Source organism: Triticum urartu, chromosome 6A, assembly GCF_056163025.1.
Source record: "Triticum urartu cultivar PI428250 chromosome 6A, HENAU_Tu73, whole genome shotgun sequence".
Taxonomy (NCBI): Eukaryota; Viridiplantae; Streptophyta; class Magnoliopsida; order Poales; family Poaceae; genus Triticum; species Triticum urartu.
In genome coordinates, this window is record NC_141878.1 from 354,574,195 (window position 1) to 354,589,314 (window position 15,120).

The window sequence follows — 15,120 nt, forward strand, 5'->3', positions numbered from 1 at the left end:
CACAGTTGGGCATCTGGGCGACACCACATAAAGGGATTATAAGTAAATGAAATAACACGCATGCCACAGTCGGGCGTCTGGGCGACACCACATAAAGGGCTTATATAAGAATAATCACGGTGAATATCCAGGAGGTAGAACCGTCCCAGGGATACTCAATAATCCAAATAACATAAATGATTAGTCCATAATAATAATAATCATAATCATCATATGTCACAAGTTATGATCCATGTTCTGGTTTAGTAGTTTCTCCTCCGAAGACCGACACTAAGACCGTCACTTGACCCATCCCAGACTGTAGTCCTTAACCATGGACACGGCTATTCGAATAGGTATTATATCTCTGCAGAGGGTGTAATCTTTACCCACGAGTAACGGATTTCTTTAGTCCATCGGAACTAATTCCGTCTACGGTCTTTTAGTCGAAAACACACCTGACTTGCACACACCAGCTTAACTTTACTCATGTCTGGAATCACCCAGACACCTGTTAAGCAAAACTCTAAGTGGGGAGGCTACAACCTCGCGTAGCATGGGATCAAATTTTTATCGCACGCTCTAAGGGGTGGCCTCCCCTCTCGCTCCCAACCTAAAACACCCATGCCCCGGACCAGGTGGCATGCCTACCAGCTACAACTGGTATCTTCCACCATGGCCTCTCTGTACGGTGTGTGCTAGGATAGGGGTTGACAACTTACTGAACCATACCGTACCTACGGCAGGGACAAGTAGCAGCTCGAAACAAGTATGGGGGTTACTGGAACAAGACTCGATCTACGACCGACTCAGGAGGCTTAAGTATTTCCTGCATGGTTAGCTCAAGAATGATATTTCACAGCCATCAGACACAACCACCACTCATCATACCTCCCCCTGCCCTACCGGTCATAACCGCCTCGACGAGGGACAAGCTCGTGTCTACACAAGACGGAGACTTTCCCGGGTCCTTCCTTGTAGGCATGAGAGGCATATGAGGGTGATTGCTATCACAAGCTTATCCATTTTCAATAGCAAGAATTTTCATTTATGCACTCAAGGTGTATGATCATATCGTCACAAAAAAACCAACGCTTCATCTCGAGGTGGTGTTATAACCGTATCGAACAACCCACAAAACATTATGCCAGGGTTCAGAATACTTGCCTTCAAGGTGTGGGGAGGTGAGGTGCTCTCCAAAACTTTTGAAAGTTTTCTCCTCTCTCCAACAAATCCTATTTTAAATAAATTTGAATTAACACATACTTTAAAAACAGTACAAAAAGGTTGTTTGGAAAATTTTGAAATAAATATGAAAATAAACTAGACAATATTTGAGAAACAACAGAAAAAGAATCAAGTCATTTCAATTTATATTTAAAAAGTTATAGCCAGTCAAAGTTTCAGTCAAACTCTGTTTTTAAAATAAAACAGAAAAGAAAATGTTTCAGATAAGAATATGCTTTTGAAGCAGGGGATACGCACTTGGGGGTTTTACGGCTTCACTTATCCAGCATGGACGGGTGCGTGGGTCACTGACAGTGGGTCCACGGAGCCCATTGGTCAGGTTTGACCAGTCCTCTCTCCCTCCTCTTCCTCTGCCCGAACGGAGGCAGGACTCCGGTGATCAACACCGGCGAACGGCGGCTCCCCATGGGCTCCAGAGGGTCGGGATGGATCCGCAAGACCGGGGCGGTCCTCCTGGTGGTCATTGGGTCGGCGGGGGTGGAGGGAGTCGCCGGCGGCGAGCTCCGCGGCGGAGGAGGCTTCGGGTGGGTTTTGGGGTTCTGGGCTGCAGTGGTTGAGGGGAGTCGAGTGGTGTCGCTGGATGGGCGGGGGAGGCTCGGGTTGTGACGCACGGCACCGGAACGAGGCGGAGGCCGCACTGATCGGAGACGGGGAAGAAAGCTTCCCGCCATCGCTTGCTGGCCGTGGTAACTCTAGAGAGGTGGCTTGAGGTCACCTGAATGCTTAGTCGAGCTCGGGGTTCCCTTTTATAGGCGGCCAAGGTCGGTTATGCGGCGGTCATGGATAAGCTCGTCGACGACCGTCATTCTGTAGGGGCAGGGCAACGTGGCGGCGACGAGCGCTAGCGGACGCGTTTGCGGATGAGATCGAGCTGTCCCAGGGGCAGCTGCCGCACTGGGGAGGCTCTGGCGGTGCTGCCATGGCCGAGGCCTGCTGTGGCCAGCCGCTAGTTGCCACGGCCGCCCTGACGGCAGCGCTGTAGAGCTCCAGGGGCGGCTCTGCGGCGAGGGAAGGGGCGGGAGTGTTGGTTGCGAGCGGGGAAGGACCAGAACGAGCGCGAGGCGACGGTAGTGGGACGTGGTGACTCGGTGCGCGCACATGCAAAACGTGCGCTCTGGGCGCGCCCAGAGCACGCACGCTGCGTGTTTGGCAGAATGCCACAGCATGCCAGAGGGCTCCAAATCACCTAAGGTTTAGCAGGTCTAGGCTAGGGCCATCTAGGAGTTTAGTGGACAAGCTGGTTAGGTCAGGGGATCAAGTTCACAAAGTAAACTAATAATCATGCCAAATCTGCTTATACACCCAAGGTGTTTGACAGAATGCTCAGTGCATCTAGGCAACTCTTGGGGGGGGGGGCAAAAGCTCCAGACCAGTGTCTCTTTAGATGAAGGAGAGGATGGCTAGGTCATTTGGACAAAGCCAGAAACTTGTTAGTGCAAGCTTTGCAAAACTTCAGTTTTGGACAAAAAGAACAATGCCTCATTGCATGCACTTAAAATCCTCCAATGGGTCCACTCTCCTGGACTTAAGGGTTTTGTAGGATGGGCTATAAGTAGGAAAAATCTCATGGTTACTAGAGGAAGATAATTTAGGGTTGCAGTAGAAAACTCCCAACTGGGCCAGAATGAAAAAGAGGTTGATTCACTCAAACTTTTCAAAGAACATCAATGGGTTTTTGCATAAAGTTGCATAACATACTCCTATGAGTATCCCAAAATTTTGGTGGAAGCTAGAAAGAAATATTTAAAGGGGTTGTAGTGCAAAATTGCTCTCTGGACCAGATTTGAAAACTTGGTGTAGAGCTCAAAATATCCAAAGAATGAAATATATTTTTGCATAAAAGTGATTTAAAAACATCACATGGCATCCCCAAATTTTGGTTGGAATTTTAGATGAATTTATAAAAGGGTTGTAGTACAAATGGGGCCCTAAAACCATCGGAAACCATTTTTAAAGAAATGAAGATCAGGAAAAACAATTATTAATTAACCCCATAGATAAAAGAAAAGTTTTCTTGAGAGGGTAAACAAGTCCCAATAAATTTGGAAAGTTTTACTTGGGGTAAAACTCCATAATAACCAAGAAAGGTTCTGAAATCAAAAGAAAGATCCAGAAAGTGAAAGTTTAAAATTTCCTGGAAAAATTTTAATTAATAAAACAAGGCCAAAATTTTTGGGGTGTCACAGAAATATACCTCACCGCGATGGAGAGTAGTAACTATCAGGCTTCTAAATGCAAACCCGGCCGGACCAAAGGAGAGGCGAGGGTTACTGCATCGATATGCTCTAGGGTGGCTGGCGAGCAAACGAAGAAGGCGAGGCGCGGGCCGCTGCGTGTTGGGAACGACAGAGCAGGTAGGCTTGACGCCGAAGAGCGGGCACACGACCGCGGTGAGCACGGCGGCGCCGGAGAGGGTTCTGCTGTGGATCTGGGGGAGGGGGGAGCTGGTGAATTAGATTGGGTCGACTAGTTGAGTGAAACATGGGCGGACGGTGGGGGTGTTGGGGACTGAAAGGATCGATATGGTTTACTAGAGGGGGTGAATAGGCAACTAACAATTTTTAACTTTTCTTTACCAAATTAAACTTTGCATCAAAGTAGGTTGACTTGATGTGCAACTAGGTGAGCAACCTATATGATGCAACAACAACAAACAAGCAAGCAAGCAAGAGAAGTAACACTAAAGAGCTTGCACAAGTAAAGGTAATAGATAACAAAGAGTGGATCCAGTGAGGACGAGGATGTGTTACCGAAGTTCCTTCCTTTTGAGGGGAACTACGTCTCCGTTAGAGCGGTGTGGAGGCACAATGCTCCCCAAGAAGCCACTAGGGCCACCATATTCACCTCACGCCCTCACACAATGCGAGATGCCGTGATTCCACTATTGGTGCCCTTGAAGGCGGCGACCAGAACTTGACAAACAAGGTTGAGGCAATCTCCACAACTTAATCGGAGGCTCCCAACAATACCACGAAGCTTCACCACAATGGACTATGGATCCGTGGTGACCTCAACCGTCTAGGGTGCTCAAACACCCAAGAGTAACAAGATCCGCTATGGATAGGTGGGCGAATCAAAAATCTCTTGGTGGAAGTGTAGATCAGGGTCTTCTCAACCACTCCCGAGCAAATCAACAAGTTTGATTGGCTAGAGAGATAGATCGGGTGAAAATGGAGCTTGGAGCATTAATGGAGCTTGAGGGGGAAGAGGTAGGTTAACGGGGAAGAAGGGGACCCCGTTTTATAGTGGGGGCAACATTCCAACCGTTGCCCCACTAAACAGCCCCGCAGAGGGTGGTACTACCACGGGAGATAGCAGTACTACCGCTTGGTTAAGCGGTACTACCGCTCCCTTCGGCGGTACTACCACGGAGGAAGTGCGGTACTGCCGCTAAGGAGCGGTACTCCCGCACTACTGCCGCAGCGAGGTACCGCACAATCCGACACAGAAAAAGACCCCTCGAATCGACGCGGTAGGGACCTGGTAAGCCAGCAGTAGTACTGCTACGGCGTCACCGCCGGTACTACTGCTTCGAAGCAGCACTGCCGCTTGTGACCCCTCAGTGGTACTAACGCTGGGTACCATGGTACTACCGCTGGGACCCTGACAAAACCCACAAGAGGAAAGAAGATCTCTCCATAGAAGCGGAAGGGCTCGAAGGGTGAGAAGCGGATTTGTACGTGTGGATTCCACCCAAGCAATACCAAAGCGGACCCCCTCTTGATAGTACGGTGCCCTCTACGCAACTAGTCCACCAAAAAAGAAACGAGAGAGCTAAACCGTCTTGAATGACATTGCGAGGGGAAGAAATCATCTCGTGCCAAGGATGAATCTCTGAAATGCTCAAAGCACACAATTAGTCCGCAAACACGTTGTCATCGATCACCAAAACCACATCGAGAGAGATATGCAAAGACGGGAAGAAACGAAGAAGCTAGTCAAAAACCAGGAGTCGGCACGACTTAAATCGGCAGCTCGAAGAAAGAAAATAAAGAGGCTCACCATCAACGATGTCTTCAATCTCGTGGAAGCCGGAGGACAGCAGTGCCTCCTTGTCAGACCAGGAGGAGCGCTCGCTCACGAACTCGGCCAAGAGGGTGGTTTCCGTCTCCTCCGCCTCCCTCTGCGACTTCACGAGCAGCTCCTTCTGCTCTGCCAATTGAGTGGCCAGCAGATCGCGCTCCGTGGCAAGCTTGCAGGACTCCTCCTCTTTGGCGCACAAAGCAGAGTTGGCGTCGCTCAGCTACTGTTGAAGAGCAGCGTTGGCCCCTGAGAAGAAGAAAGAAAGAAGGCGTCAAGCCACCAGTAAAGAAGGTCGCCGGGGAGATCCGGCCCGACTGCTCAGCAGTCGGCCCGAATCTCGGGGACTACAGCCCGCGGGTGCGCTAGCGCGCCCCCGCGAAGAAGGAAAAGGACTTAATCCGGCTCTCTGATAGATCAACGGTCCGCTTGCCCAGCTCTTCAACATTACGGTTGAAGGCAGTGATGCGGAGGTTTTGGTAATCCTGCGACGAACGTTTCAGACAAAAAGTTAATACCCAAAGTTCATCAATTGGAGTTCCAGGCTGCCTGCTCAGCAGCCAGCCCGAAACTCGGGGACTACACCCAGTGGGTGCGCTGGCGTGCCCCCACATAGAGGAAAAAGAAGAACAAAGGCCAAAAGGAAAAACATACCCGGACGGCTGCCCGCGATGCCAGGTACGCCTTGGTGCAATTCTGGAGAGCGTCGCCCTCGGCACGAAGCTTCTCCTGGACGTCCAGAAGCGCCTGGTTCAGCGGCCCTGTGCCGCCTCCACGCACCCACCCAACGGGCGCGGCGCTCGTCGCCTCGGCGTCTGGGATTGCCGAGCTGGAAGTGCCGGCTTCCAGGGGGCGGGGTGCCGAAGTCGCCTTCTCCAGACGGCGGCGCGTTGGCGAGCCGACTTGGAGGAATAGCCTCGCCACGGCCTCGTCTTCGGCCGGCGGCACCGGAGGGCCCGCCGGCTGCTCGCCCTGCACACCTTCAGATGGCGGCGGAGGCGGCGGTGGAACATTCGCATCCGGCGTACAGGGGTCGCCGCCCTCCCCCTCCACGACGTGGTTCTCCCCACCGGCTTCCCCAGTCTGCCCCGTGAACTCTGGAGGCGGCGGCGCAGAGTTCAACGGGGTGACAAGCACCGCCGACTGGCGGCGTCCGGCTTCCTCAGCCTGCTGCTTCGCCGCGACGGCGGCTTCGTCCTCCGCTAGTTTTTTCTTAGCGGAGGCCTCCGCCCTGTCAGCCTCCGCCTTCTCCAGGCGGAAGGCCTCTTCTTCGTTGCGCTTCTCCTGCGCATTCCGCTCCGTCGCCTCCCGGAGGTCAGCAGCGGGGTCAATCCGCCGAGTAGTCGTGGACGTCTCCGCTGACCCCATGACTGAGGCGGCGGTGACCCTCTCAAGAGAGAAGGGAGCCCTGAAGCAAGAGGGGCAAGCAGAGACTCAGACAAAAGCAGAAAGAAAGAATACAACTTTGAAGACAGGATACTTACGCAGAGACCAATGGCGGCTTCTTCACTTCCTTACGGAAGCGGATGGCCTTCGCGGCCGCCTCATCCCGCCGGGTCGCCACAGCCGAACCCTTGGGCTTCTTTGGCCGACTGCCGAACAAGGTCGGCACGGCCCTGCGCTTCTTTCGGCCGCCTGGAGTGCCCGGCGCGACAGAAGAGCCCGCGCCACGCTGGCTGGCTCTTGGCCGATGGCGAAGGGCGACTTCTCCCTCGGCGTCGTCATCAGGCCAGTCGGCGAAAGTGGCCAAAGGCCTGAAGTCGCCTGCTGTTCCTCCTCCTCCCTCAGCGTCGTCCTCCAAAGCCGCCGCCCCCAGATCAGGGTCATCGACGTCGCTCTCCACCCGGTCGGCGAGGAACTCGCGGGCCGGCCCCGAGGTGCCGGCTGGTGGGTGGAGGAGGGGATTCTAACCAAAGATGACTGGTCAAAACAAAACTCGGCAAGAAAGAAGACAATCCGAAGAAAGAAAGGAAAGGCGACTCACCACGGGCGGGGGGTTGGCGTGGGAGTATGGCTCCTTGCCAAACCGCCAATCCTCCAGGAGCCTGCTGTCCGAGAGGTAGTTCACCATGAAGGCCACCTCCTCATGAGGCATGTCCTTGGTGCACATCCGACTCGGTTCACGGTGCCCGCTCATCTGGCATATCATATGGGGGCGGCCTTGGACTGGGAGAACTCAGCGCGAGACGAAGGTGGCCAGCAGGTCCGGATCAGTCAGACCCTCCGACTGCGGCAGCACTCGGAGTCGCATGATGGCGCCGACTCCCGCAGGCGTCAGCGACTGGGCCCGGTACGACCAGTTGGGCAGTCGCCCAGCCGGCGGGCCGGCTTCGAAAGCTGGCAGGTTGACCCAGTCCCCCCTTTGTGGAGGCGTTCTTGAGGTAGAAGTAGGATCTCTGCCACATCTTCACCGACTTGATCAGCGAGATGGAGGGGAAGGTATTGTCGGCCCCCGACCTTCGCACGACAATGAAAGCGCCGCATTGAGCCGGCACGCCCGCAGCCTGGGTGCCGAGCTTGGAGAAGAAGAACTCCCCCCAGAGCTCGAGGGTGGGGAGGACTCCAAGGAAGCCTTCGCACATGGCCACGAAGGCGGACAGCAGCACCACTACGTTGGGGGTGAGGTGGTGCGGCTGGAAGCCGTAGAACTCCGGGAAGGACCAGAAGAAACTGCTCGCCGGCAGCCCCAGCCCGTGCAGGCAGTGCGAGCGGAAGATGACCCGCTCGCCCTCCTGCGGTGCGGGGGAAATCTCCCCTTTCGGCGCAAGACGCACCTGCACGCGATCCTCGCTGGGGAGCCGACGAGTTCGGCGGAGGAACTCGATGTGGTCTTCATGAACTTCTGAGTCGTCCCAGGTGCCGGAGCGCACTGGGGGAGGCGCGACGGCGGAGGAAGAACTCATTGCAAGCTGTCGCCGCAGCGTTCGCCGGAGCTTGGGCGCGCGGTGGGGAGAAGAAGAAGAGGAAGGAGGAGAGCGAGGAGCAGCAAGAAGGAAGAGGACGAGCAGCAGTGGGAAGGAGGGGCGCGCGTGCCCCCCTCTTCCCCCTACTTATAGCCTCGTGGGCTGCGAAGCCGAGGGGGCGGACATGGGGATTTACTGCGCCCACGACCCCACGACCCCCACGATCCACGATAAAGTTACTGCGCGCAGTAACTCCACGGGAATCCCAACCATCCACCGGGGCCGCAACGGATCCGCTCAGGCGCCGAGGCGCGGTAGTGGCGGGCCCCGCCTATGGGCCTGTCCCGTCGCGCGCGTAGGCTGGCAGGACGGCCTAGCCACGTGCCATCGCGTGACAGGCCTAGAACGGGCGGCGGCCTGGAGGCTTAGCTAGCACGCCACTTAAATCCCGCCGCGACGTTCGAAATACCGAGCGAGTCGGAATTGAGTGAGTCCGAGTTGAGCAAGTCCGACTCCTTCTAGTCGGCCCGGTGGAAGTCAGTCGAAGACCATGTGTTGAGCACCCGGAAAGAGAAACTGCGGAGGCTTCTCGGCCGATCGTCCGCGGCGCCTCACCAGCTTCAAGGACTACTATCGGAGTAATGGGCCACGGGTAGGCCAACCCGAGCCCCAGAACCTTTCAAGACATCGGGCAGGCTGTGCCCCTCAAGACCCCAGGACGAAGAGCCGCCTCCTGAGGATTTGACAGTGAGACGGCCGACTGCCCGCACACGGCCGAGTCCCAGGGACAACTTCCAGAGAAGCCGGCTTTGGGGAGTCGGCCTGAGACTCCAACAAACCCCATGACCTCATCAAAGGGGATGAGGCAGGGGCGTGGCTACAACGAAGCCCAACCCCACCCCTCACCGAAGGCAGGCATGGCCACAACACGCCGTACCCTGGAAGATCTCCGTGCGGCATGGCACTGTTGCCATGCCGGCCCTGACATCAGCACCACAGGGCCGAATCCTGTACCCACGACGGCTTGTCAGTACGGCCTAGAGGCAGCAGGCCCCACCAGTTAGTGAGACCTCAGGAGACGGCAGGAGGACCACCAGTCGGACCCATCGGGAGTCGGCCCGGGGGAGTCGGCCGAGCCCTCCCTCGGGGCCCACGCGCCATTAATCAAGACGTGATGGGGAGTGGCAACAGTGATCGCCCGCCAGGCGGTGGGCTGTTGCCACGTCCTCATGATCAAGCCCGCGTCATCAGAAGCACGGCTACACTAATCAGCAGCCAGCGAGACCGGGCCGCGGCGGACGCGGCCTGTCGGCTCCGTACCAGGCCAGACGGCGGGGCCCGCCAGTCGGCAAGCCCCAGCGGTCGGCAGAGAAGACGGAGGCCAGAGGCACTGACGGCTGGGCCCGCATCTAGCTGGATTACCATTGTACCCCTAGGGGGTAGGCCTATATAACCCCCCAGGCCACCCATGCAAAGGGTTGGAACCTATTAGCTCTAGACCAGACCATATAGAAGGGGAAGAGCTAGCCTTGCCCTCTCCTACCTCCAAGAAACAGCTCAAGGAGCAACCGTGTAAACACCTAGCCATAGTGATCATGCGGAGACCCCGCAGAGCAGCAGTAGGGGTATTATCTCCTCGGAGAGCCCTGAAGCTGGGTAAGATTCGCCGGCGTGCATGTCTTCGCCTCATCCCGTTTGCAGGCACCGGCGACGTTCTACTCGCCCCCACCATGATAAGCCTGTTGGGTTTCGTAGTAATTTCAAAAAAATTCCTATGCACACACAAGATCATGGTGATGCATAGCAACGAGAGGGGAGAGTGTGATCTACGTACCCTTGTAGATCGACAACGGAAGCGTTAGGTTGATGTAGTCGTACGTCTCCACGGCCCGACCGATCAAGCACCGAAACTACGGCACCTCCGAGTTCTAGCACACGTTCAGCTCGATGAAGATCCCCGGACTCCGATCCAAGAAAGTGTCGGGGAAGAGTTCCGTCAGCACAACCGCGTGGTGATGATCTTGATGTACTACCGTCGCTGGGCTTCGCCTAAGCACCGCTATAACATTATCAAGGACTATGGTGGAAGGGGCACCGCACACGGCTAAGAATATGATCACGTGGATCAACTTGTGTCTCAAGGGGTGCCCTCTGCCTCCGTATATAAAGGATCAAAAGGGGGGCCGGTCGGCCATCATAGGGCGCGCCAGGAGGAGTCCTACTCCCTCCGGGAGTAGGATCCCCCCCTTTCCTAGTTGGAATAGGATTCGTTAAGTGGGAAAGAGGAGAGAGAGAAGGAAGGGGGCGCCGGCCCCCTCTCTCCTTGTCCTATTCGGACTAGGGGGGGAGGGGCGCGTGGCCTAGCCCTGGCCACCTCTCCTCTCTTCCACTAAGGCCCATTAAGGCCCATATACCTCCCGGGGGGTTCCGGTAACCTCGCGGTAATCCGGTAAAATCCCGATTTCACCCGGAACACTTCCGATATCCAAATATAGGCTTCCAATATATCAATCTTTATGTCTTGACCATTTAGAGACTCCTCGTCATGTCCGTGATCACATCCGGGACTCCGAACAGACTTCGGTACATCAAAATGCATAAACTCATAATATAACTGTCATCGAAACCTTAAGCGTGTGGACCCTACAGGTTCGAGAACAATGTAGACATGACCGAGACACGTCTCTGGTCAATAACCAATAGCGGAACCTGGATGCTCATATTGTCTTCTACATATTCTAAGAAGATCTTTTATCGGTCAGACCGCATAACAACATACGTTGTTCCCTTTGTCATCGGTGTGTTACTTGCCCGAGATTCGATCGTCGGTATCCAATACCTAGTTCAATCTCGTTACCGGCAAGTCTCTTTACTCGTTCCGTAATCCATCATCCCGCAACTAACTCATTAGTCGCATTGCTTGCAAGGCTTTATGTGATGTGCATTACCGAGAGGGCCCAGAGATACCTCTCCGGCAATCGGAGTGACAAATCCTAATCTCGAAATACGCCAACCCAACATGTACCTTTGGAGACACCTGTAGAGCACCTTTATAATCACCCAGTTACGTTGTGACTTTTGGTAGCACACAAAGTGTTCCTCCGGCAAACGGGAGTTGCATAATCTCATAGTCATAGGAACATGTATAAGTCATGAAGAAAGCAATAGCAACATACTAAACGATCAGGTGCTAAGCTAACGGAATGGGTCATTTCAATCACATCATTCTCCTAATGATGTGATCCCGTTAATCAAATGACAACTCATGTCTATGGCTAGGAAACATAACCATCTTTGATCAACAGGCTAGTCAAGTAGAGGCATACTAGTGACACTTTGTTTGTCTATGTATTAACACATGTATTATGTTTCCAGTTAATACAATTCTAGCATGAATAATAACATTTATCATGTTATAAGGAAATAAATAATAACTTTATTATTGCCTCTAGGGCATATTTCCTTCAGTCTCCCACTTGCACTAGAGTCAATAATCTAGATGACATCACCATGTGATTAACATCGATAGTTCACATCATCATGTGATTAACACCCATAGTTCACATCGCCATGTGACCAACACCCAAAGGGTTTACTAGATTCAGTAATCTAGTTCACATCGCTATGTGATTAATACCCAAAGAGTACTAAGGTATGATCATGTTTTGCTTGTGAGATAATTTTAGTCAATGGGTCTGCCACATTCAGATCCATATGTATTTTGCAAATTTCTATGTCAACAATACTCTGCTCGGAGCTACTCTAGCTAATTGCTCCCACTTTCAATATGTATCCAGATTGAGACTTAGAGTCATCTGGATTAGTGTCAAAACTTGCATCGACGTAACTCTTTACGATGAACCTTTTCGTCACCTCCATAATCGAGAAACATATCCTTATTCCACTAAGGATAATTTTGACCGTTGTCCAGTGATCTACTCCTAGATCACTATTGTACTCCCTTGCTACACACAGTGTAGGGTATACAATAGATCTGGTACACAGCCTGGCAAACTTTATAGAACCTATGGCTGAGGCATAGGGAATGACTTTCATTCTCTTTCTATCTTCTGCCGTGGTCGGGCTTTGAGTCTTACTCAATTTCACACCTTGTAACACTGGCAAGAACTCTTTCTTTGACTGTTCCATTTTGAACTACTTCAAAATCTTGTCAAGGTATGTACTCATTGAAAAAACTTTTCAAGCATCTTGATCTATCTCTATAGATCTTGATGCTCAATATGTAACTAGCTTCACCGAGGTCTTTCTTTGAAAAAACTCCTTTCAAACACTCCTTTATGCTTTGCAGAATAATTCTACATTATTTCCGATCAACAATATGTCATTCACATATACTTATCAGAAATGTTGTAGTGCTCCCACTCACTTTCTTGTAAATACAGGCTTCACCGCAAGTCTGTATAAAACTATATGCTTTGATCATACTATCAAAGCGTTTATTCCAACTCCGAGAGGCTTGCACCAGTCCATAAATGGATCGCTGGAGCTTGCACACTTTGTTAGCTCCTTTTGGATCGACAAAACCTTCCGGCTGCATCATATACAACCCTTCTTCCAGAAATCCATTCAGGAATGCAGTTTTGACATCCATTTGCCAAATTTCATAATCATAAAATGCGGCAATTGCTAACATGATTCGGACAGACTTAAGCATTGCTATGGGTGAGAAGGTCTCATCGTAGTCAACCCCTTGAACTTGTCGAAAACCTTTTGCGACAAGTCGAGCTTTGTAGACAGTAATATTACCGTCAGCGTTAGTCTTCTTCTTGAAGATCCATTTATTCTCAATTGCTTGCCGATCATCGGGCAAGTCAACCAAAGTCCACACTTTGTTCTCATACATGGATCCCATCTCATATTTCATGGCCTCAAACCATTTCGCGGAATCTGGGCTCATCATCGCTTCCTCATAGTTCGCAAGTTCGTCATGGTCTAGTAACATGACTTCGAGAACAGGATTACTGTACCACTCTGGTGCGGATCTCACTCTGGTTTACCTACGAGATTCGGTAGTAACTTGATCTGAAGTTTCATGATCAATATCATTAGCTTCCTCACTAATTGGTGTAGGTGTCACAGAAACTGGTTTCTGTGATGTACTACTTTCCAATAAGGGAGTAGGTATAGTTACCTCGTCAAGTTCTACTTTCCTCCCACTCACTTCTTTCGAGAGAAACTCCTTCTCTAGAAAGTTTCCGAATTTAGCAACAAAAGTCTTGCCTTCGGATCTGTGATAGAAGGTGTATCCAATAGTTTCCTTTGGATATCCTATGAAGACACATTTCTCTGATTTCGGTTCGAGCTTATCAGGTTGAAGCTTTTTCACATGAGCATCGCAGCCCCAAACTTTCAGAAACGACAACTTTGGTTTCTTGCTAAACCATAGTTCATATAGTGTCGTCTCAACGGATTTAGATGGTGCCCTATTTAACGTGAATGCAGCTGTCTCTAATGCATAACGCCAAAACGATAGCGGTAAATCAGTAAGAGACATCATAGATCATACCATATCCAGTAAAGTACGATTACGACGTTCGGACACAACATTACGCTGTGGTGTTCCGGGCGGCATGAATTTGTGAAACTATTCCACATTGTTTTAATTGAAGACCAAACTCGTAACTCAAATATTTGTCGCCGCGATCAGATCATAGAAACCTTATTTTCTTGTCACGATGATTTTCCACTTCACTCTCAAATTATTTGAACTTTTCAAATGTTTCAGACTTATGTTTCATCAAGTAGATATACCCATATCTGCTCAAATCATCTGTGAAGGTCAGAAAATAATGATACCCTCCGCGAGCCTTAACACTCATCGGATCGCATACATCAGTATGTATTTATTTCCAATAAGTCAGTTGCTCGCTCCATAGTTCCGGAGAACGGCGCTTTAGTCATTTTGCCCATGAGGCATGGTTCGCAAGCATCAAGTGATTCATAATCAAGTGATTCCAAAAACCCATCAGCATGGAGTTTCTTCATGCGCTTTACACCAATATGACCTAAACGGCAGTGCCACAAATAAGTTGCACTATCATTATTAACTTTGCATCTTTTGGTTTCAATATTATGATTATGTGTATCACTACGACGAGATCCAACGAACTATTTTCATTGGGTGTGTAACCATATAAGGTTTTATTCATGTAAACAGAACAACAATTTATTCTCTTACTTAAATGAATAACCGTATTACAATAAACATGATCTAATCATATTCATGCTCAACGCAAACACCAAATAACACTTATTCAGGTTCAACACTCATCCCGAAAGTATAGGGAGTGTGCGATGATGATCATATCAATCTTGGAACCACTTCCAACACACATCGTCACTTCACCCTTAACTAGTCTCTGTTTATTCTGCAACTCCCGTTTCGAGTTACTAATCTTAGCAACTGAACTAGTATCAAATACTGAGGGGTTCCTATAAACACTACTAAAGTACACATCAATAACATGTATATCAAATATACTTATGTTCACTTTGCCATCCTTCTTATCTGCCAATCACTTGGGGTAGTTTCTCTTCCAGTGACCAATCCCTTTGCAGTAGAAACACTTAGTCTCAGGCTTAGGACCAGACTTGGGCTTCTTCACTTGAGCAGCAACTTGCTTGCAGTTCTTTTTGAAGTTCCCCTTCTTCCCTCTGCCCTTTTCTTGAAACTAGTGGTCTTGTCTACCATCAACACTTGATGTTTTTCTCGATTTCTACCTTCGTCAATTTCCGCATTACGAAGAGCTTTGGAATCGTTTTCGTTATCCCTTGCATATCATAGTTCATCATGAAGTTATACTAACTTGGTGATGGTGACTAGAGAATTATGTCAATCACTATCTTATCTGGAAGATTAACACTCACTTGATTCAAGCGATTGTAGTACCCAGACAATCTGAGCACATGCTCACTAGTTGAGCGATTCTCCTCTCCATCTTTTAGCTAT